At 43.1% G+C, this 22,082-nt stretch overlaps 1 protein-coding gene across 4 annotated transcripts in view; it reads left to right on the plus strand.

The window, feature by feature from the left end:
* The window catches only part of MGAT5 (alpha-1,6-mannosylglycoprotein 6-beta-N-acetylglucosaminyltransferase), a 362,412-nt gene that overhangs the window by 34,621 nt on the left and 305,709 nt on the right, over positions 1–22,082 (plus strand). For all 4 annotated transcript variants that reach the window (XM_037017057.2, XM_037017059.2, XM_037017058.2 and 1 more), the window contains exon 2: positions 17,875–17,924. The gene's annotated coding sequence lies outside the window, so the exon portion shown is untranslated. The remainder of the gene's footprint in view (positions 1–17,874; positions 17,925–22,082) is intronic.

Consider the following 22,082-nt stretch of genomic DNA (forward strand, 5'->3'; position numbering starts at 1 on the left):
ATCAGTTTCACCTGTTACTTTTGTACTGTGGCTACTGTGTAACAGTACCATGGAACATTTTAAGTTATGTATGTGGCTTGCATTATATTCCTTTTGGTGAGTGCTGGTCTAAATCCTATTCATAATTAGTGTGTGTATGTGAGGGGGGGGGTTCCTGTTATTCCTGTCACAGCATCGTGTAAGGGACTTCCTCACTCCTTTTCTGTGCATTTGCTTGCGACAAGTCTACTAACTGAATCTCCAGAGATGGAAATATGAAATCATTTGAGCCATATAGAGTTGCTCAGAAAAAAAGGTACCTGGTGCTTTACACAGCCCGCAAAGTTCGGGAGTTAATCACTGCTTCCAGCTCCTCTTCTCTGTGTCCTAGAAGATTCTGTTTTTTGTGGGGAGAGGGTGCTGTGGCATATCCTTTTAAAAGCTCCTGGGGGATTCTGATACCCTTCTCCCACTCTGCCTTAAAAATTGCTGCTTTGAAAAGGGCAGTGGTCCAGTGGGTTCTAGACAGTATCAGGTTACCTGGGGAGACTGATGCAGATTCCTGAGCTCTGTGCTTCTGGTTTGTGTTGGGAGTGAGGATGGATTTACCGCCAGCAAATCAACAAAGTCATTCCCTGACTAGTGTGGTGGGGCAGCCCGGGCCACATGGTAAGCTTCCATGTCCACTTCTGCAAGATGCCTTCTGGCTTGGCTGAGCCCCAGAAAGGGCTGATGAGGAGGAGAGTGGCCGCAGCTCTGGACATGTGGATGTTGGGGTGGCAGGATCTCGCCTGCGTTGTGTAGACACAGCTGGGCCACCCCATGCTTCCAATACCGGCACCTCAAGATGGTTTGTTGGGCCTAAGAGGTCATTCTTTCCTTAGCACTCTAGAGAAAGGACAGATCAAGAGTGACTGGCATGTATGTGATCAGGACAGAGGTTATGGGGAATGGCTCTGTGGTTAGGCCATTGGGGTTCACATCCTAGCTTTACCCCCTCTTAGCTGTGTGACTTTTGTGGGTTACTTTAACTCTGCATCTCAGTTCCTCCGTCTGCAAATGGTAGCAGCGCCTACGAAGAGTTGTCACAGAAGTTACACGGTGAGCCTCGGGCTGGTGAGTGGCAGTCAGGAATGCCACGGCTGCTTGCTGCAGTCACTAGTGTTACCTGATACTTCTGGCGGACTTCTGCCTCTGATCAGCCAAGGGGATCCAGCTGACTTATGGCTTTAGCAAGGAACACTTGTGAGCCAGGAGGCAGGCAGGCCAGGAAAGAAGGACAGCAGGAGGTGGTGGAGGACGGAATTGAGGAAGGTTGAGGACACAGGTGCTCTAAGCATTTGGGGACACTCTGAGTTTGCAGCTTTTTAGAGAAATGTGGGCCCTTGTGAAGCAACACTCAGTCACCCTGGATTGCGACAAGCCTTCCTGGGCCTACTTGGGATAGAATGCCTGACATTGCATCCCTTCTAGTAAGAGCCTGTGTGCCTGGGCCAGCCCAAGCCTTGAGGGCGCTGTGGGGCCCTGGGAGCCCCTGAAAGGAAGTGAAGTCATTCCTTAGCTCTGTGCCATCCTGAGGAGACACATATTTCTGGAGAGAACCTGGTTACCTGGTAACTAATTCATATCACTTCTGAATACTGGCCTTTCCCCTTCCCCTCCCCTCCAGCCTTTGACAGACCTGAGCCAAGGCTTGGTGCATTGGGCCTGAGCTTGGAGGGGTTGGAAGCCAGGAACCATGGAGTCCAGGAAGGGGAGAGTGGGAGCGCTGGTTTTCTCTTTGCTCCAAGTTCCCATCTGAGTTTTCAGACACCTACAAATTGATCTGAAAGAATAGTGTTCATTTTTCTTCCCAGTAGGAGCATGATCCTGGCCAGGGGCTTCCTTTGTAAGGTTGTAATATTCCATCCACTTGTTCAAATATTTATTTCAAATCTGTGGATTTTTCTCAGATTTGATCATAGATCCTTTTTTTCAAAAACTAACCAATTGTACCAGTGGACTTTTTTTTTTTCGGGAATGGCCTTGCTAGTGTTATGTATAAATATACGTAGCTATGAGTATTTGGAAATTAGCAAAGTGATAACAGCGTAAGTGTCCACATTTGCCTGAAGGAAATGGGTCCCCTTGCCCTCCTCATGGGAACTTTCATGCATTTTCTGAGGGCCTTGCTGATGACCCGGGGAGCCGGGGCGGTTGGCTGGGAAGGCCAGGGCTTGGTTTGTGGGCCTAAGGAATGGGACTGGTAGATGACAGTGATGTGAGCGAGGAGCGTGAGGGTGTTTTTTCTCTCTAGCTGTGTTTCAACCGAGTTAAAAATCATATTTTGTAAATGCCACAGATTGAGCTGCTGACTGTGTACTGGGAGCTTTAGATACATTCCCTCACCTCATCCTTAGACTAATCTCTAAGGTTGATTGTTAATTATTGAGGTTGATTGTTAATTTCACTTTGTGGATAAAGATACTGAAGCTGAGTGGTTGAATAATTTCCTCAAATACCCCAGCTAGGATCTGAACAGAGTTGGGATTTGAACCCCCGTGAGGTTTATGCCCATGGCCATGTTAGTTCTGTGTTACATGCCGTTTTAAGGAGACTTACTAATATAGAAAGAGGGGTAAAGGAGCATTTATGGAATGCCTGCCAGGAGCTAGGCACCATTGTAAGTGCTTTACCTACCTTGGAGGGGGTGGGGTGGAGAGGGTAGGTACAATAATTACCTGCAGAGGGGAAGCTGAGGCATAGAGGTGGTATGTGTCTTGGTAAACAGTGGAGCTGGATCGGGAGGCAGCCTGGCTCCAAAGCCTGGGCTCCTTCCCGCAGGATGGAGCCTCCACGGACTCCTGGTCGGCAACTGTGTACTGAAGGGGCCCTAGTGGTCAGAGAACCCACTGTCGGATAAGAAACTGACAAACATGGAGAGAAATTATTTTCTGTGGCTTATCACATACTTGAGTGTTGACTTTGTGCAGGATTCTGGGTCTAAAATGCTCCAGAGATACCAAGAAGCATGACTAGCCCTGCTCTTGAGGGGTTGATAGTCTGGTTTTGGGTTCACCACACAGGGACCCAGCTCTTTGGGTCTGGGAAAGGTTCCCAGAGGGGAGGTTGTTTCTGTTATAGGAGGATAACTTGCATGTATTGGGGGTAGGGCAAACCAGATGACAGAGAGAAAGAGAATAATAGTTAGCTTAACAAAGCTGTCCTTCCTGACTTAGGAGGGCCTCAGGCCAGCATTTGGTCTTAGAGATGGCAGTACCTGAGCCACCGTATTGAAGTGGAAAGGCCTGGCCTGGTGGTCTCTCACAGGGTTCATCTGGCAGGTGGTCACAAATGGATTGGAAGGGAAGAGGATGAGGCTGGAGAAAGTCCACCAGATTACAAAGCTGTTGTGAGCTGCTAGGCAGGAAATGGTTAATGCCGGAACTCCCATGAGGATTAGTGATTCAACTGGTTGTAGTTCTTAAGCCCCATGAGTAATGCTGAGAAGAGAGGCAGAAAGCAATTTTACTGATGGTACTGGGTTGGGAGAGGCAAAGGTGAACATTTACCCAGGATTAAATGACTTTCATAGGCTCTGAAACAGGAACATGTTAGTTTATCTCCCTGCCCCTTCACAGGAATGAATGGATTTGCATTTTTATTAGAAAACTCTCTACTTTCATTTCTTGTTCCAGCTTTACAGAGTTGCCATTCATTATTTTATTATTGTGGTGAGAGAAGCCCCGGCCTGCCTTGTTTGAGTCTGGAACTGTCAAGGGGTTGCCAAAGTTCCCTGGAGGAGTTGGCAGTGGAGGTGGCCTTCAGACTTGGGTCTACTGTTTTATAGACCAGTGTTGGCAGTCATGAAGGCTGGCTCAGCTTGGGTGCAGAGGTCAATCCCAGGGGCCCTATGTGCAGACAGCAGGGAGGAAGGAAAGTAAAGCAATGAAGAACCCAAGGAGAGAGAAGTGCTCCATGCAGGGCACTTGCAGGTTGTAACAGTGGAAGGTCATATCGGTGACCTTGCCTGTTTGTCACTCTGCATGCCCCACCCTGGGCTGTTCTAATCTAACAGTAAGCAACACTATTTTAGGATCCTTCCCCAAACTGGAGCTATACCTAGACTTTCTCAAGTTTTTATTCCTGGAAATCTTTTAAGTAACTCCTTTCAGGTCAGGTGTCACCAAGGGGACTGAGGCTATCTTTTCTAGCCTGCTGTTAAAATTGTCATTGTCACCAAAAGCTTGTCTCATTTCTGATTATCCAACTTTTAGTGAAGCAATTGAGAGTGATTGGTAGCAAAAACAATGATTTGAGAGGTAGTTTCCTTGCCTTGATTTCTTTAATAATTAGAAATAAGAGAACATATCTTGGGACTTTGTCTTGCCAGGGAGGAGTAGCAGAGGTTGAGTTCTCAACAGGAGAGCCCTTTGGTGAGGATGCCCCCTGCATGGTTGTTTATGAAGGTCTTTGTGGAGCTGCTCCTGGGTATCCCTGACCTACAGTTACAGAGGGTGGTTAATCTCGGATGGAAGGATTTACGGTGATGTTTCTTAGGGCCTCTCATTTCTGACGCTTTCTCTTCTGGGAGCTTAGTCCACTTGCTTTATTTATAAATTTATCAAATGATCTAACTTACCAAGGAATGTTACACAGTTAGCCTGATGAAAGCTTTCACTAATTCTTTGGGAAGAGGTTCTGTCTTCCTGCACCCTGATGGTGGGATGTTAGAGGAGAAGATGCCATACTGAAATCTCTCTAAACCAGTGCTGTCCAGTAGAACTTCCTGCCATGATGAAGATGTTCTATACCTGTGCTGCCCAATATCACAGCCACTAGCCATATTTATTGAGCACTTCAAATGTGGCTACTATTTCTGAAGAACTGCATTTTTAATTAAATTTAAATAGCCACATGAAGTAAGTGGCCGCTATATCGGACAGCAGTGTTCTAGATGATGGCTAGAGATGACTGATAGCTGCATTTAGAACTTAGATATAAGTCCTAGTCGGGCAGGCTTGTTTGTGAGGGGAAATTTAAGGCACAGGTTATTCTAGTGGATATTAGAAAATCTAGTAGATAGCATGAAATTGTGAAATTGTTTTTAAATGTTGGAATTCAAAGACAACTTGGGTTGGTTGGAGCTGGAGTAGGCAAAGATAATGATGGCACGCCTTGCATTCAGGTCTTCTGGAATAATGTCTAGGCAGCTAAAAATGTTCAGTCTTCTCTTGCCTCCAGGGAAGCAGTATTATGGAAGATTCCATGCTTGGGAGCTTGACAGATCTGTATGAAGGTGAGGGTCACCTCTGCAAAATAGATTTCTGAGCCTCAGTTTCTTCATCTGCAGAATGTGTGTAATAGTACCTCAGAGAGCTCACATAAAGCCCCTAGTGTCTTGGCGCATAGGGTGTTCTCTGTTAATGTAGGCATTACTATCAGAAATAAGATTAGCATGCGTAAGCATATATAAACTTCATGATGAGACTGAGGTCATGATCCTTTTCTTCAAATCCGCTGAAGGGGGAGAATTATCTCTTCACACGTATTGAGCTAGGATTCCTGAGACTGTCACAACAGGTTGAACGAAGTGTGGAAAGACTCTGTCATACACAAAGAGACCCTTGGAAAATTGAGAATTACCGTGTGATAAATCCATCTCTTCAGTCAATGGTTAGGGCACAAGTTTATCAGTGCATATTACAATCTTCAGAATTTCAGCTTTCATTCTCCCCCCCTAGGAAAAGGATTAAGTAGAGTTTTACATCTTAAACACTCTGGGTTTCTGGGCATTTATTTGCATGGGCTTTGGACACCTTCTAGAAAGGATTCCATTATCATTTCCTTATCTGCATTCTCTGTTTACTTGAACACTTAAGGTTGATTTAGTATCTTACAAGAACTGAATGTTGTCTTCCAGACATCATTAATCTCACCTTTCTTATCCAGCTTAAGTGTGAAATTAATCAAAAAGGATAGGGAAATTAATATACTTTGGTGCTCACAATTCATCAGGAGACCTCATGGCAGGTATGAAATTAACACTTTGGAGTTAATACCTGCCCCAACCAATTAAAGATGTAGAGAAGGGTTATTTAATATTTGGGAAATGCCCCTTCATGCTCTCTGCATTGGTGTTTGGTTAGAGGATGGGTGGAGTCTGGTGATAGGACCCTTCAGTATTGTGAAGTCAGCATAGGACCCGTAGAAAGCACCAAGCAACTTTTCTTTCCCCCGTATTTCACTTAGATGGATGAGATACAGCCAGATGGTTAATGCATACAGTACTTATTTCCTGTCAGTTTGCCCAAACACTTGGAGTTTTGATCTCTATTCACAATAAGCTACATTTGATCCCAGGTTCTGTGTTTCCTTGTTACGATGTGGTCTGATCAGTTTCAAAGGCTACATTGTTACGAACACACCACAAGAAAGAATGAAAAGTTGTAATTCCAACTCTCTGTTACAGTTTTTGCCTAGGTTGATAAAGGACACAGTTTTGTTACTAAATTGTTTCCGTAATTACATCAGAACTAACAGGCAGCAGTCACCTTCTATTAGGGGTAGGAGAGAAGGAGCCTTACTGTTTCAGTGATCACATAAGGTGTTGAATGAATCATCCTCAGCCTCATCATGAGGAATTAAAAATAGACGTGAACAGTTGACATCATCCTATAGCAGGTTTTTAAGGAACTGAAAATGCCAGAGTTTTTTAAGGAAGAGCACTGTCTGAAGTGATGTTGCAGCCCACATGCTAATTGCCTGCTGGGAGTGGCTCTCAAATGTGAACATGCATCCATGTCTTCCGGGCCCCCACTCCAGTTCTGTAAGGCGGGTGTGTGGCAGGATCTGATATTTTGCATTTCCAGCTTCCCAGCTCCTGTTGGTGTTGCTGGTTAAGGAAGGGACTACACCTCGAGGACTGTTAGGCTGAGGGACAGAAACAGGTGGAGTTAGAGGATTGTTCCAGAAACAGAAATTCGAGGTAAAGTCCCCTAGTACCTGTTAAAATAATTTTCATGAGAATTCAAAATTTGATTTTGGGATGGTGTGCAAGTTGTATGAAGAGTATCTGTTCTTTGTGGCATTATAAGTGAGCTTTAAAAACAGTTGCAAGCCTAGATAAGTGGTCTGCTGGCCCTCCTGGCCTTCTGTCTTCATGTCTTGGTAAAATCTTGGATTAATTTTGTTGGTAACAAATACTCTCTGTAATCCAAGTTACTGATGAATTCAGAAGTCATAAGGTTTGAATTTTTTTCTCATTTGTAAATCAAGCACACTTTACCTGGCAGCCATTTGTAGGAGGACAGTCACTTTAAGGGTGTTTTCAGTCCCAAGCTACTAAATTGGCATCACACCTGCATGACAAAATAGCTGTCCGCAAAAGGAAAATATAAGGCACAGGGCATCACCAGCAGTCATGAGTGGTTCTGGGTGGTTCTAGAACTGCCTTTTTACTATCTGATTAATTTATTATTCTGTTAGAACAGTAGCAACCACAGTAATAATTGCTGACGTGTGTAGAGGCTAGCTGCCTCTCTGAAACTCAAATCCAGCTTTCCGGCACCCGTGCTTTTGACTGCGTTGTTTTAGATCGCAAACCCCACCACTACTCTCTGAATGAGGTACTGGGATCACTTCTGTTACAGACACAAAGGGACGGAGAGTCGGAGAGGGAGTTGGTTACCCTCGCATAGTTTATGAGAGTTAGACCTCTGTGACTGAGTCCAGGTAGTGTAAGCCATTTGGGACAAGCTTACATTTGGTTTTATTTTGGGAAACTTGGAATGGAGGCTTGATGAGAGACCTCACTGCATTGGGAAGATGCTGGAAAATTTTGAAGAGCGATGCAACCAAATGCATTTAAGGTTAAGGTTGTGTAAGTTCTGATGTCAGCGACCACTCTAGATCTTTGTAACAGCAAAATTTCACTGGGTGGCGAATTTAGTTGCTCTGCCCAACATAAGATAAAAGCCATATGGAGCCAACATTGTAATTATGGGGGTCTTTTTCTATGTGACTGATATTCCACAGGGAAGATTGAATGACTTAAAGCTTATGAACATGGGTGTAATTTGCTTCTAGTGTGTGTGACTAGGTGGTCTCATTTGAAATCTCTTTTCCAGGTATGAAATTATTTTAGAACCATAGATTCCCTTCACCTGTTTTCTTGTGAATAAACGTGCAGGACAGCTTTCATGTTCTCAGTGCCACCTTTGCTTATTAGGTGGTGGAAAAGGAGAGAGAGACAACCTGCTTTGAATTATGTCCATGGCTGTTTTTGGCACCAGATTCTGAAGGTCTCTATTTGGAGAGACAATGTCCATTGGGAATAAGAGGATATAAAGCTCACATGTAAATTTGAAAAGGGATTAACCCAACAGATTCCACAACTGAAGGGCATGAGTAGGGGTGGGAGGTGTGAGACCTACAGATCTGGAATCAGTGTCATCAGAGCTAGAGTAGATACTGCAGGGGTGGTCCTTGAACATGCTTGGTTTATCATGGCTCACCTGTAGAGATGCTTTGAATTAGAGGTGGGGAGGGGGGAAAGGTAGGCAGGAAACTCAAATACACATTTCTAGTGGAGTGCCACTCTAGAGTGCCAAGCTTCTCAAGTAAGTTATTTTGTTTGTGGGCCACTGACAGTTATCTTTTATCCAAAATAAAAAATGAGAATACTCAGAGGGGACTCAAGATGGTGGCGTGAGTAGGGCGGCAGAAATTTCTTCCCAAAATCACATATATTTTTGAAAATACAACAAATACAATTATTCCAAAAAGAGAGACCAGAAGATACAGTACAACAGCCAGACTACATCTACATCTGCAAGAACTCAACATCTCATGAACGGGATAAGATACAAAGCCATGACCTGGCCGGACGGAGCACTCCCCCCTACTGGTGGGAGGAAAAGAGTCAGAGTGGGGAGGGAAAGGAAGCCCAGGACTGCTAAATAACCAGCCCTAGTAATCTGCATTGGGAGCACAGACACACATCCCATGGTGTACTGGATATTAGAGAAATGTAAGGGTAGGGTCTGAGACAGAGACTGCGATTGGGTCACCGCAGCCAGCTCCCCTGGGACAAAAGAAAAGCGGGCACTTTTTTAAAGTCTTTAAGGGACAAGAGCTTAACAGCTGAACAAAATCGTCCCAGCATACTCAGCCCAGCAGGCTGGGAATCTTGAAGAACTTTGGGCCCCCTAACCCCCTAGGAGGTAAAGCAGCCCTGAAGCCCCTCATGGCGATAAGCAGCCTGCCGTTTGTTCCCCCCGCTGGCACTGCAAGCAGACTGGCTGACCTGGCACAGCTGCGGAGCAGCCAGAGAGCGGCCCCACCCACAGCAACCACATGGAGTCTCTTCTCAGCATGCAGCTAACCGGGACAGGCAGTGGAAGCTGGAGCAAGGTCCAGAAGGCACAAAGGAACGCCGTTCTTGCAGGAGAAGGCTAGCCCAAGGGCTGTCCCGCCCACAGCAGCTTAGGGCATTATCCCAGAGACTACCTCCTGGTGTGCAGGTAACTGGCACAGGCAGTGGAAGCCAGAGCAAGGTCTGGAAGGGAGGAAAGGGCCATTCTCACTGGAGAACACACCCGGAATGGCTGTGAGCCCCCGCAGTGCTCTAGGCGAGCCCAAGGGCCGCCCTACCCATAGCAGCTTAGGAGATTATCCCAGAGACTTCTCAGTGTGTGGATAACCAGCACAGGCAACGGAAGCCGGAGGAAGGTCTGGAAGGCACAAAGGGGTGCCGTTCTTGCAGAAGAGAATACCCAGCACAGCTGCAACCTCCTGCAGTGAGCTAGGCTTTTCCTAGGGCTGCCCCGCCTACGGCAGCTCAGCAGATTATCCCAGAGGCTCCTCCCTGTGTGCAGGTAACCGGCACAAGCAGCGGAGAAGGGCAAGGCGACCAACAAGCAGGAAGGGACTTTGTTCTCCCAGCTGATATACATGCCATCTGCCTGCGACCACTTCTAGCACCATGACAAGGCAGAAGAATCTGGTTCAGTCAAAAATCACTCAGACAGCCCCAGAGAGAGGGCTTAATGAGATAGATATAACCAATCTTCCTGAAAAAGAATTCAAAATAAAAGTCATAACCATGCTGATAGACCTGCAGAAATATGCAAGAGCTAAGGGATGAAGTCCAGAGGGAGATAACAGAAATGAAACAATCGATAGAAGGTCTTAAGAGCAGACTGGATGAGGTGCAAGAGACTGTTAATGAAATAGAAATCAGAGAACAGGAATACAGAGAAGCTGAGGTGGAGAGAGATAAAAGGATCTCTAGGAATGAAAGAATATTAAGTGCAACCAAATGGAACAATATTTGCATAATAGGGGGCCCAGCAGAAGAAGAGAAAGTTAAAGGGCTAGAAAGTGTCTTTGAAGAAATAATTGCTGAAAACTTCCCCAAGCTGGGGAAGGAAATAGTTTCTCAGACATTGGAAGCCCACAGATCTCCCAACACAAGGAGGACAACAACAAGACATATAATAATTAAAATGGGGAAGGTCAAAGACAAGGACAGAATATTAAAGGCAGCGAGGGAAAAAAAAAAGATCACCTACAAAGGAAAACCCATCAGGCTCTCATCAGACTTCTCAACAGAAACCTTACAGGCCAGAAGAGAATGGCATGATATATTTAATACAATGAAACAGAAGGGCCTTGAACCAAGAATACTGTATCCAGCACGATTATCATTTAAATATGAAGGAGGGATTAAACAATTTCCAGACAAGCAAAAGTTGAGGGAATTTGCCATCCACAAACCACTGCGACAGGGTATTTTAAAGGGACTGTTCTAGATGGGAACATTCCTAAGGCTAAATAGATGTCACCAGAAAAAATAACATCACAACAAAGAAAGCAGACCAACCAAATACTAACTAAAGGCAAAAAATAAAATCAACTATCCACAAAAGCAGTCAAAGGAAACACAAAAGAGTACAGAATAAAACACCTAACATATAAAGAACGGAGGAGGAAGACTAAGAAGAGAGAGAAATAAAGAATCACCAGACTGTGTTCATAATAGTGTAATAAGAGATTTAAGTTAGATGGTTAGATAGTAAAGAAGCTACGCTTGAACCTTTGGTAACCACGAATCCAAAGCCTGCAATAGCAGTAAGTACATATCTATCGATAATCACCCTAAATATAAAAGGGCTGAATGCACCAATCAAAAGACACAGAGTAATAGAATGGATAAAAAAGCAAGACCCATCTATATGCTGCTTACAAGAGACTCACCTCAAACCCAAAGACATACACAGACTGAAAGTCAAGGGATGGAAAAAGATATTTCATGCAAACAATAGGGAGAAAAAAGCAGGTGTTGCACTACTTGTATAAGACAAAATAGACTTCAAAACAAACAAAGTAATGAGATAAGGACATTACATAATGAAAAAGGGGCAGTCCAGCAAGAGGATATAACCATTATAAATATATATGCACCCAATACAGGAACACTGACATATGTGAAACAAATACTAACAGAATTAAAAGAGGAAATAGAATGCAATACATTTGTTCTAGGAGACTTCAACACACCACTCACACCAAAGGACAGATCCACGATACAGAAAATAAGTAAGGACACAGAGGCACTGAACAACACACTAGAGCAGATGGACGTAACAGACATCTACAGAACTCTACACCAAAAAGGAGCAGGATATACATTCTTCTCAAGTGCACATGGAACACTTTCAAGAATAGACCACATACTAGGCCACAAAAAGAACTTCAGTCAATTCAAAAAGATTGATATTCTACCAACCAACTTCTCAGATCACAAAGGTATAAAACCAGAAATAAATTGAACAAAGAAAACAAAAAGGCTCACAAACACATGGAGGCTTAACAATATGCTCCTAAACAATCAATGGATCAATGAACAAATTAAAACAAAGATCAAGCAATATATGGAGACAAAGGAGAACAACAGCAAAAAGCACCAACTTCTGTGGGATGCAGTGAAGGCAGCTCTAAGAGGAAAGTATATACCAATCCAGGCCTATTTAAAGAAGGAAGAACAATCCCAAATGAATAGTCTAAAGTCAAAATTATTGAAATTGGAAAAAGAATAACAAATAAGGCCCAATGTAATCAGAAGGAGGGACATAATAAAAATCAGAGAAGAAATAAATAAAATTGAAAAGAATGAAACAATATAAAAAAATCAGTAAAACCAAGAGCTGGTTCTTTAAGAAAATAAACAAAGTAGATTAAACCCCTAGCCAGACTTATTCAGAGAAAAGGAGAATCTACACACATAAACCGAATCAGAAATGAGAAAGGAAAAATCACGACGGACCCCACAGAAATACAAAGAATTATTAGAGAATTCTATGAAAATCTACATGCTAGCAAGATGGAAAACCTAGAAGAAATGGACAAGTTTCTAGAAAAATATAACCTTCTAAGACTGACCAAGGAAGAGACAGAAAATCTAAACAGACCAATTACCAGCAACAAAATTGAATTGGTAATCAAAAAAATACCCACAAACAAAACCCCCAGGACGGATGGATTTACCTTGGAATTTTATCATACATATAGAGAAGACATAATACCCATTCTCCTTAAAGTTTTCCAAAAAATAGAAGAGGAGGGAATACTTCCAAACTCCTTCTATGAAGTCAGCATCACTCTAATACCAAAACCAGGCAAAGACCCCACCAAAAAAGAAAATTACAGACCAATAACCCTGATGAACATAGATGCAAAAATACTCAACAAAATATTAGCAAACCAAATTCAAAACTACATCAAGAGGATCATACACCATGATCAAGTGGAATTCATCTCAGGGATGCAAGGATGGTACAACATTCAAAAATCCATCAACATCATCCACGACATCAACAAAAAGAAGGACAAAAACAACATGATCATCTCCATAGATGTTGAAAAAGCATTCGACAAAATTCCACATCCATTCATGATAAAAACTCTCAACAAAATGGGTATAGAGGGCAAGTACCTCAACATAATAAAGGCCATATATGACAAACCCACAGCCAACATCATACTTAACAGCTAGAAGCTGAGAGCTTTTCCTCTAAGATCGGGAACAAGACAGGGATGCCCACTCTCCCCACTTTCATTCAACATAGTACTGGAGGTCCTAGCCACTGCAATCAGACAAAGCAAAGAAATACAAGGCATCCAGATTGGTAAAGAAGAAGTCAAACTGTCACGATTTGCAGATGACATGATATTGTACATAAAAAACCCTAAAGACTCCACTCCAAACCTACTAGAACTAATATTGTAATTCAACAAAGTTGCAGGATATAAAATTAATACATAGAAATCTGTTGCTTTCCTATACATTCACAATGAGCTATCAGAGAAATCAGGAAAACAATTCCATTCACAATTGCATCAAAAAGAATAAAATACCTAGGAATAAACCTAACCAAGGATGTGAAAGACCTATACCCTGAAAACTACAAGACACTCTTAAGAGAAATTAAAGAGGACACTAACAAATGGAAACTCATCCCATGCTCTTGGCAAGGAAGAATTAATATTGTCAAAATGGCCATCCTGCCTAAAGCTATCTACAGAGTCAATGCAATCCCTATCAAAATTACCAACAGCATTCTTCAACGAACTGGAACAAATAGTTCTAAAATTCATATGGAACCACAAAAGACCCCAAATAGCCAAAGCAATCCTGAGAAGGAAGAATAAAGTAGCGGGGATCTCGCTTCCCAACTTCAAGCTCTACTACAAAGCTACACTAATCAAGACAATTTCATACTGGCACAAGAGCAGACACACAGACCAGTGGAACAGAATAGAGAGTCCCGATATTAACTCAAACATATACGGTCAATTAATGTACGATAAAGGAGCCATGGATATACAGTGGGAAATGACAGCCTCTTCAACAGCTGGTATTGGCAAAACTGGACAGTTACATGTAAGAGAATGAAACTGGATCATTGTCTAGCCCCATGCACAAAAGTAAATTTGAAATGGATTGAAGACCTGAATGTAAGTCATGAAACCATTAAACTCTTAGAAAAAAACATAAGCCAAACTCTCTTGGACAGAAACATGAGCAACTTCTTCATGAACATATCTCCCCGGGCAAGGGAAACAAAAGCAAAAATGAACAAGTGGGACTATATCAAGCTGAAAAGCTTCTGTACAGCAAAGGACGCCATCAATAGAACAAAAAGACATCCTACAGTATGGGAGAATATATTCATAAATGACGTATCTGATGAAGGATTGACATCCAAAATATATAAAGAGCTCACACACCTCTACAAACTAAAAGGAAATAATCTAGTTAAAAAATGGGCAGAGGGTATGAAGAGACATGTCTCCAAAGAAGAAATTCAGATGGCCAACAGACACATGAAAAGATGCTCCAGATCGCTAATCATCAGAGAAATGTAAATTAAAAGCACAATGAGATATCACCTCACACCAGTAAGGATGGCCACCATCCAAAAGACAAACAATAACAAATGTTGGCGAGGATGTGGAGAAAGGGAAACCCTCCTACACTGTTGGTGGGAATGTAAATTAGTTCAACCATTGTGGAAAGCAGTATGGAGGTTCCTCAAAAAACTCAAAATAGAAATACCATTTGACCCAGGAATTCCACTTCTAGCAATTTACCCTAAGAACACAGCAGCCCATTTTGAAAAAGACATATGCACCCATATGTTTGTCACACCACTATTTACAATAGCCAAGAAATTGAAGCAACCTAAGTGTCCGTCAGTAGATGAATGGATAAAGAAGATGTGGTACATATACACAATGGAATATTATTCAGCCATAAGAAGAAAAGAATCCTACCATTTGCAACAACATGGATGGAGCTAGATGGTATTTTGCTCAGTGAAATAAGCCAGGCGGAGAAAGACAAGTATCAAATGGTTTCACTCATATGTGGGGTATAAGAACAAAGCAAAAACTGAAGGAACAAAATGGCATCAGACTCTCAGAACCCAAGAATGGACTAACAGTTACCAAAGGAAAAGGGACTGGGGAGGATGGGTGCGAAGGGAGGGACAAGGGGTTAAAAAGGACATTATGATTAGCAGACATAATGTGGAGGGGGTCCGAGGAGGGCTGTACAACACAGAGAACACAAGTAGTGATTCTATAGTATCTTACTACGGTGATGGACAGTGACTATAATGGGGTATGTGGTGGAGACTTGATGATGGGGGGAGTCTAGTAACCGTAATGTTGCTCATGTAATTGTAGATTAATGATACCAACATTTTTAAAAAAAAGGAAGGTATAATGTTGTTTGAAAATGGGATTCTAGTTTTTCCCAGCTTCTTTGTCATGGTCCTGTAATTACTGCCTTTTTCTTCTTCTCAGATAGAAATCATGGGAATCCAATTTCATCTACAAATACTTTCCCAGTTTAGGTAATAATTAAGAGGGGAAGTTCAAGGCCTTACGCCGGGAAGAGATTGAGGGAAGCTGCTTATACTGAGAAAAGATTATTTTGGGTGAAAAGTTAATGTAAGCTGAGTAGTTCTATTTCAAAATTCAGGAAGGAGAAAGGACTTCGTTCAATGTTTTCTTCATCTACATACACAACTAGAAGTGGCTATAAACCATGCAGGAAATGAAAGTTCAGATTAATTGAACATTAAAGCTTTGCTGAGGATAGAAGTGAATGGCCTTTTGGTTTCTTGGTGGCTATGAATTTTGCTAATATATAGAACCAAGGGTGATGCAATCATTTGCCTATGACTTGGAGTAGCTTGTCTGATTAAGGTAAAATCAAGATTGATTTCTTAGTGTGATTAGTATTTAAAAATCCTATTAGAGAATGTTGCAGTTGGTAAAGGGTAATGAACTTTTTTTTTCATTTTTCTTTTCTTTTTTTTTTGCACATCACGAACACTAAAACTTTTTGAATCTTACAGTCTTGGTCCTGGTAGGGCCTGTAAATCATTATTGCCTGTGTGCTTGATCCCAATATTCACAAGGACAGTTGTCATAGAATGTGCCAAATGATGTGTCAGTGAAAACATGCAGAAAAAGAGTAAAAGCATGGGAAATAAGTTGACACTGAGGCATCAATATCATTTCATCTTATTTTCAATTTTATTAGCCTACTCTAGAACCCATGAATGAAGTGCTTCTGATGTTGACCATTGTGCTTAGGATTACTTTCTCTAAATATATCCTGATAGCTGGATTTACTGAAGTTAGCAGCTTTTTCTGTATCATGATACTCCATTTTCAAAAACCATTCCTTCACCTCAGAGCCATCTCAGACAGAAGCTTATATGGAAAGGGGGGCATATGGTCATTGGCATTGACTTAGTTCCCTCTGACCTTTCATCCTTCTTTAGTAAACAATTATTAAAGCCAGTTTCATGGAGATGGGGATTGGGAATTGAGTGCAGGTTAAACCAGTGTATAACTCTGGTATTGCTCAGAGATGATTGACACAGACAAAAATGTTAATGCTGGTAAGGGTAGTTCTATGCTGCAGACCACAAGAGGGAATTGGCTTGTTTGGATCAAAAATAACAAAACTCTCAGACATCTTTCAGCAGAAAATGGCACATACTCTTCTGTGAGGGCCTTAAGTATAAGGTAGACCAGATGATCAGATTTACTGGCAGTCAGCTTGAAGATGTGTCTGTGTAACATTGTCTCTGTTTTTTCCCCTCTCCTCTTCTCCTCTCTTCCCTCCCTACTGAGATGTCTTTCAGTTTTATAATTATCTGCCGATAAATTCTGTGAATGTCAGAAAAACACTGTACATATCTGTTAAAGGATGTGTCCTTCCCCTTTTGTTTTTTCATAAAGGAGTTTATAGAGGGAAATATTAGGTATATCAGAAGCACATAGTAGATATTTTCTAAAATGGCTCTTCACTGCTTTTTTTTGGTTTTATTCTTCAAGGTAAAGTGGCTATAAGTAATCTGTTCTATTTGAATAAACAGGCTTGCAATTCAATTGACTTTATCTTATCTTGCAAGCGTTTTTTTGTGATAGAGCTATCTCATTTTAAAATTGGATGCATACCTATGCTCGGGACTGTGTGTGTGTATTAATGTAGTCTAGTCCAGAAAGCAGTAGGATTGGTAAAATGCTTTGATTTAATGCCTCCTGAGACTTAGAACAAACAACGGTTTTGTGCAGCTGATCCATTTTTGCCAATGTAGCCTTACTCCTGCTGAACTAATAATAGATGGGTTTGGGTCCTAACAAGGGAGATAATACAGTTTTTTAAATAAATGCCTCCAGGTGTTGAAGTCATAGGGCTTCCCACCTAGCTATTTTTAGGAATCTTTTTTGGGGGAGACTATATTAAAAGGCATTTGGGTTCCAAAATGGGACTGTCGTAGGAAGCCAAGGAGACAGTTTCTGTTAAGGCTTCAGAAATGTAGAGGAAGCACAAGGTGCTTTGGTGCTTGAGACTGAAACAATGTAACAGTGTTTCCCCACCTCCCCCCCACCCCCACAGGACTCAGTGGTATGGAACATCTGGTTGATCATAGTCATGGAAGCCCATTAGTTTATAATACGGTATCCAGGTAACCTTTACAGAGATAAGTTAAAATATAACTAGCATCCTGAATACGTGACCTAATAGCTCCCACTGCAATGGTTTCTGGGTGCTGACTGCCCCTCTAACCTTGTCGTGAATGCATAAAAGGCATGGCCCTGCTGCACGCGGAGCTCAGCCTTTGAATATGAATCCGCTGAGCCAGAGCCAGCACTAATAAATGCAGCTTCTCGCCAAACGTCTCCGTGTCCCAACTCCTTGTTCGTAGTTTCCGCGGTTCCTGCAACATGAGAAGCAAAGTTCATAGAAGCTCTTTGTCAGCCTGTTTGCAATGGATCAAGTCCTTAAAGGGGAAAAACTTAAAAATGTTTTTGTCCTTGTGATTTCAGGAGCAATTACTGATCTCCAGTGGACATTGGAGGAGGATCCATTAGGTCATGTAAGTACTGAAGTAAGCAGACATCCACATGGACCAGCACAAACCCAGGGGATCTGCCCTTGGGAGGGGAAGGACCAGGTAGTTCACGAAAGTGTTGGCAGTCGGAACCATCAAAAATATAGACATTAGTCCAAAGGGGCCAAGAGGTGGCTCTGCCAGTGCCACCCCAGTCCTAAGGGACACCTCTAGCTGTCTGGTTCAGACTTGGGGAGTTGCTCTTTTGGGATAATTTGGCAAGGATATTTTATCTGACTAGAATCTAAGTGGAACAGAGAGCCATTTATTTCTTTATTCAGTGCTTATCAAACACAAGCTTATTTAGCTTGATCCCGGCCAGTTACTCTTACCTAGAAGGTTGGCCCCTTCACAGCAGCCCAACCAGAGCTGGTGCAGAAGCTGACGCTGTGAATGTTAGCAGTCAGTGAGCTACAGAGTGTGACTCAAAGGCTGCATGATCTCTGAACTGTGTCTTTATCAAGGAACTGTTGTTCAAGGAGCACATTTTCCTAAGTCCTCAGTTATGAACATATTTTATGGAGGAAGCAATTGGCTATTTGCTTCCTTATTTTAATGGTCTGAATAGTGTAGTGTTTAAAGCTACTGTGCAGGCTATCCTTGAGAGTTACCTTGGTAGATGCGACTTTCAACTTGGGAGCAGAATTTTTGGATTTCACAGCCTGATAGGATTTCGGTGTCAAGGTTATGGGACCAACAGAATGAAACATTAAACATTCCTAAATCTTGTTTCTTTTATGTACGTGAGTTTTTGAAGAAACTTTGTTTCCAACAACATCGCAGAGGTGGGGGTAACAAATATGCCAGCATCTCATAAGCAGATGAATGTCTTATGTGAATAAAAGCCTTCATGTTAGAGCTAGATAATCATGTGACCATGTGACTTCTCAGAGGCTTCTCTGTAGTTGTCACCTTGAGTGTGTGTCCTGCTATGAGAAATAAGAGAAATAAGAAGTGTCATCTTTAGAACCTCAAAGGGATTTTGAATCTCTAAAGACACCAGATTTTGCCTAAGATGCAACAAGCATAGTTAATCCATCCCTCCACCCCCAGCCCTGTCCCCCATTCACGCACCACACATATCACTTAATTGGAATGGGACTTCATTTTAGAGACTGAAGTACTCAACAGTCTATCTTCAAGGGTCTGATCTGAAATTACTTTAGTGTTGACAGATAGGGAAGGCCACTCACTTAGCTTCCAAGAATTGTCAGGCATTGTGCAGCTGGGGGTAACAGGCTGCCTTGGTGGGACTCGGAGCTGGGACTGTGGTCCCTGATCTCCAGTTGCTGTGGCTTATGCTGTGAGAAGGATGAGCATCTGCCTGCCTTTCTGGGCTGTGATTTCTGTGTGTGGCAGCATCTGCACTTTCCTCCTGCTCTCTGCTCTGCACTGTGTGGGACTGACAGCCCTCAGGGAACAGGCTGATGTGTTGGCATTGTGTGGCACTCCTGGGTTGTGTCTGTCTGCCACCAAATATGTTGTCACCTTCCCTCTTCACTCCGTACCTAGCTGCCTTTGGAGAGGCCTCTGGGCTCCTCTGGGAATAACCGTTGAAAGAGCAGCTGTCTGTCAGCCTCCCCCGGAGCCAGTGGATTGGGCCGTGGTTGGAGTGGTTCCTAGTACAGAAGACTTGGCTGTCATTGACATTTATAACTTGAAAGCCATATCACAGATGAAGTTTGCATTTCTTATAATCCTTTAAATTGTCTTCAGGGTATAAAACATGTGGCCTCTGCACACTTTGGCAATCTGCAGGTGTGTGGCCATAGTGGGGTCTCCCTGCAGGTGGAGGTGCAGCTTACCATTCCTTCCTGACCATTCTGTGAAGTCCTCGCTCTTCTGATTTAGAGAGGAAGAGTTGACCTGGCTTTATGTTTAGGTTTATATGTAGCCATAGGAGTCAGTTTAGATAAGGAAGATTGCCTTCTAAGAACAAATGACTCTTTAACTCTGCCTATTGGAGAGCCTGTGATAAAGAGAATATTGCTGATATCAGAAAATATACCTCAAATGGGTTGGTAGATCCTGTTGGTTGGTTTTTTTTTAATGCCCTCATTTCTCGAAGAACCAGCTTTTAAGCTTCATTTCTTAAGACATGATTAGAAGAGAAAGATGCAGTGTTCATGGTAGAAATAAAAACCCAAGGTTCCCCCATAGATCATGTGAGCACGTACATCCAAAGACAGTGGGGAAAGTGCAGAAGGGAATGGGAATTCATTTTCCTGTGGGTCTGGCTAGATTGTAAATCCCTGGAGGGCAAGACATAGCTTACTGCTCCTCACACTGCCAGTGGCTGGCCCAGAACCTGGCACATGGCCGCATGATGAGCTGAACAATCAGTGTTGAAAAAGAAAAGGTTTTAAGTAGAAAAAGTTTTGTTTCTAGTTCATTTTACCCTGGTAGTGTAGACATTGAAAACACATTTCATCAGCAAATCTAGATTATGGGATTTGAAGTTAATGACATTTTCCTGTTGGTGTCAAAGAAGAGTAATCTGGGAAGAGGTGTAACAGAAATGGGGGTTTAGATGGCCAGCCTTAGATGTGATTAAAATGAAACACCTTCAGTGCTTGTGCTTAGATTTCTTCCCATGGTTCTTGGGACATTAGGTGTGTCTGATGAAATGTCGGTACGTGACCTTGGCTGTGCACTGCCAGCTCAGTCCGGAGCAGAGCCTGCCTGGAGTGAGGCAGGAGCAGGCTCTTGAGCCAGCGTGATGGTGGCCATGGTCTCTGGGAGGAATGTTGGCTGAGGAGTGTGTGTCCCCTTCCTGGCCGTTTGCCCTTGGTGCACATTCGTATTCCATCTCAGTCTTCCTTCTCAGCAGGGCCCACGAAGTACTGGAGTTGGAAGACAGTGCTCTAAGAATCGCTGCCATTGTGGACAAAGGGGCATGGTGGGTTAATGCCCCTTTCGCCCTGCCTCCTTCCTGCCCTAGGGGAAAGGGGGCTTGCTGGGGCAGAGGTCGGGGCTTTGGGCAGCCACAGCTCTGTCAGGGGACGCACACAGAACAACAGAGCAGCTGTCTTCACGTGGTGTGGCTGGCTTTGATGACTAATTGGAATTGCCGGTTCACGGCAAGAGGTTTCAAAGCGCTTCATGCATCGCATCTATTCTCTGGTTTAACTTTTTACTGGCCTCCCATGTAGTGGGTCCTGCTCAGCAGAGTGGATGTTCTCTCCACATCCTGTTCTCTTCCCATAATACGTCATCATGCATGGTGCCACACACAGACAGCTCATTTTGAAATAAACCTCATTTCCCTGAGCCAGTATGGGGTTGCTCACTGTTTGTCGACCTCCCAAGAGAGGTGAAGCCATTTCACTTTGCCTCTCAGGTTTAGAATGATGGACAGACAGCCTTGTCAGGCAAGGCCTGTTGACAGGTTTCTAGTCCTTTCTTGTTTTACTTTAGCCATTTTCTAGGACCAGAGTCCTGTGTTTTTTTAGGTCCATTGATGGATGACTGGCCATTCACTTACTCTTCCTTTTGGTCTGAGCCTCAGGATGGCATGCGGGATGGGTGCCCACAGCTCACACCTGGGAAGGAGAAGGAGCTGCTGAGCCAGTTGAAGCAAACCTGGGAGAGGCAGGAAGGCTTGGCATGGGGTGTGCAGCCACCTCGGGAATTTGGTGGAAGAGTTTAGGGATTCCAGGAGCTTGGAAAACAGTTTTTAAAAATTCTACCACCATGGATGGGTTCAATAAAAATAAATTACTAGGAAAATGAAACAAGGAAGTCCAAAATACAAGCCTCCGATTTTATTATTGGATTCAAAGACATAAAATTATCCTGTCAAATTGCTATCAAAGTTTCCAAAACACCCTCAATTTTGGTACTAATGTCTTCAGAGACCGCGGTCACTTTGTGGACTGGCTCTGCCTGTGCCTCACCCCCTTAGAGTAGCACTGACCTCTCTGAATCCTGTTTTTGTGCTACGAAGTGGAAGTGGTGCTGGTCTGCAGGGCACTGCTCTACCAGAGAGGCAGGCAGCGCGGGGGTGGAAACAGGTGCTCATTTCCAAATGCCCCACCCAAATGGCGTTCCTTTTAGACATCCTTCTGGGAGAGACTGCTGGGGATTGTTTCCTCTACCTCATCAGCCACCTTGACCCAGTGTCTGCCCAGCTTATTAGAAAGG

This window comes from Manis javanica, chromosome 7, assembly GCF_040802235.1.
Source record: "Manis javanica isolate MJ-LG chromosome 7, MJ_LKY, whole genome shotgun sequence".
Classification (NCBI taxonomy): domain Eukaryota; kingdom Metazoa; phylum Chordata; class Mammalia; order Pholidota; family Manidae; genus Manis; species Manis javanica.